Source organism: Mirounga leonina, unplaced genomic scaffold (assembly GCF_011800145.1).
Source record: "Mirounga leonina isolate KUSES-001 unplaced genomic scaffold, KU_Mleo_1.0 Mir_115, whole genome shotgun sequence".
In the NCBI taxonomy this organism is placed as follows: Eukaryota; Metazoa; Chordata; class Mammalia; order Carnivora; family Phocidae; genus Mirounga; species Mirounga leonina.
The window spans coordinates 55,170,348-55,173,520 of record NW_023270268.1 but is presented as its reverse complement, the minus strand read 5'-3'; positions in this window follow the sequence as shown (position 1 = coordinate 55,173,520).

Genomic DNA, 3,173 nt, shown 5'->3' with positions numbered 1-3,173 from the left:
TTTCTTACAGCATACACAAAAATAAAGTCAAAATGGATTAAAGACCTAAATGTGAGACCTGAAACTATAAGAAATGCCAGAAGAGAATGCGGGCAATAACTTCTTTGATATTGGCCAGAGCAAATTTTTCTAGATACGTCCTCTGAAGCAAGGGAAACAAGAGCAAAAATAAACTATTGGGACTTCATCAAAATAAAAAGCTTCTGCACAGCAAAGGAAACAATCAACAAAATTAGAAGGCAGCCTATGGAATGGGAGAAAATATTTGCAAATGACATATCTGATAAAGGGTTAGTATCCAAAATATATAAAGAACTTATATAACGCAACACCCAAAAACAAATAATCTAATTAAAAAATGGTTAGAAGACATGAACAGACATTTCTCCAAAGAAGACATAGTGATGGCCAACAGACACATGAAAAGATTCTCATCATCATTTACCATCAGAGAAATGTGAATCAGAACTACACCGAAATATCCCCTCACACCTGTCAGAATGGTTAAAATCAACAACACAAGAAATAACAGGTGTTGGTGAGAATGTGGAGAAAAAGGAACCATCTTGCACTGTTGGTGGGAATGCAAACTGGTGCAGCCACTGTGGAAAACAGCATGGAGGCTCCTCAAAAAGTTAAAAATAGAACTACCCTACGATCCAGCAATCACACTGTTGGGAATTTACCCAAAGAATACAAAAACACTAATTCGAAGGGATCCCTGAATCCCTATCTTTATAGCAGCATTTCTACAATAGCCAAGACATGGAAGCAGCCCAAGTGTCCATCAATCGATGAATGGATAAAGAAGATGTGGTATATATGTACAATGGAATATTAGTCTGCCATATAAAAGAATGAAATCTTGCCATTTGCAATGACATGGATGGACCTAGAGAGTATTATGCTAAGTGAAACAAGTCAGTGAAAGACAAATACTATATAATTTCACTCATTTTAGGAATTTAAGAAACAAAACAAATGAGCAAAGGGAAAAAAAATGAGAGAAGACAAACCAAGAAACACTCTTGGTATAGGTATTCTGCAAGGCAATGTGGAGTATTTTACTGAAATTAATGCACATAAGTGCATCCTAAGACTTTGAGGTATATATTTTGTATATACAACCAAAGAATCTTCTTCCTAGGATTGGGATGGGAACTGTGCTTTAAGGATTTATTCCAACAGTCCATCCAGCGGATGTAGCCTGAGATGTTTTGCTAAAGTTCAAGCATGGCACTGACCCCAGTCAAGGCATTAAACATATCACTTAATGGTGTTGCTTTGTAACGATGAGTCTGAGGACATCTGGAGTAACTTACACCAGTTCACCAGCATTGTTACTAGAAATAGTGAGATTTAATGATTTGAAAAGAGTCTCCGTGAACTGCCCCTTTGGAGAGCTCTATGGTTAAATCTGATTAGTTTCCTTATTCATGTCTTACTGCCTGGATTATATTATCATGGTTTATATTTGTGTTTGTTGCAAAGAAGAGCTCCTGAATACTATATCCCATGTGTTTGTATATATTGTGAAATCTATCACCAAGGACTTTCGTAGAATTAGTGCCACTGCCTTCTCACATTGAATGCTATTGTAGAGATTTTTCTTCCTTATACGTGATGTGTTTTTTGGCCCAGATGCCCCTGCAGAAATCTTTAAAGTCCATAAAGATTAACAATGTATGTATCAGTGCTGAATGCACCTGGATCAACTTTTTATAATACCTAATAGGAGAAAAGTTTTGTATAACCATTAATACACTTCCCAATCTTTCCTCCAGGGATTCTAGTTATGTTTGCTCCAATCTCCTTTTTCTTCCACATCTATTATTTCCCCCATTTCATTTTGCTTGATTTTCTCATGTCTGTACTGAATGTCCCTGTTTTTAGCACTGTCTATTCTTTATTCAGATTCCAAACTGAGTTTATGATTCTGTTTTTCCATTTATTCTAACATATTCCAGATCATTTTTCATCTCCTTCTAGGCCTTGATACCTCTTCTTTTAGTCTGTATCACCAGGAAGATGTCTAGTAGGCCCCAAAGAACATAGGGTGGAAGTTCACTGTGAGGAGCTAGTATCCATTCAGACCGGTCAGTGTCCTGCAACCCCTGGCTGTTAATTGCTTGCCATCCTTCTCATTTGCTTGTTTGTAAAATTATCCTGGTACATGACCCTCATCTCTGTTTTAGTTGTCACATTCATCTTTTTTTTTTCCATCTTTTCTTAGGTCCCTGCCTAGTTGTTTTGGGTTGTTGGTCATTTTTTAGTGCAGCTTTTTCAAGACATTTCTTTGTTGACAGTATTGGAGAAAGCTATAAGTTGACCTGGTTATTAGCAAGATCCTATACATTACAAACCCTATATATCATGATCTAATATTTACTTTTACTTAGATGACAACTAATTGGCATTGGAACTGATTGATACCTATACCTAATTTTCTGCCTTCACCCTGTCAAGTTGGTAAGGAAGTATGGTTCCTTCCTGATTCTCTTCCCCTCTGCTGTCCTCTGATATGACAGCATTAACTGGAAAACTCCCACATGCGCATCATGGATGATGAAGAAAGCAACAATTTTGGATCTGTTCCATATTGTTCATTATTTTGACCATGTACTGATTATATTTAATTTTCTTTTTAATGCCAACAAGCATGGCCAGAGTAGGAGGGCTAAGGTTCCTGTTAGTGATATCTATTTTTTCTATCTAACTAGTCTCCATTTCCCCCTCTTCTAAGGGTCTTCTAGGTTATATTGTATCCCCTAAAAAGATACATTTAAGTCCTAACCCTCTTGTACCTGTGAATGTGACCTTATTTGAAAATATGGTCTTTGCAGATGTAATCAAGGTAAAATGAGGTCATCGAACTAGGGTGGATCCTAACCCAATATGACCAATGTCCTATAAGATGAAGAGAAGAGACAAAGACTGAGACATACAGAGAGAGCATCATGTTATAACAGAGGCAGGGATTGCAGTGATGTGTATACAAGACAAGGAACACTAAGGAATGCCAGGAGCACCAGAAGCTAAGAGAAAGGCATGGAACAGATCCTCCCCTACTGTCTTCAAAGAGATTTTGAACTTCTAGTCTCACTGCAAGACAATAAATTACTACTTTTTTAAGTTATCTAGTTTGATGATATTTTATGATATCTCTAGGAAAT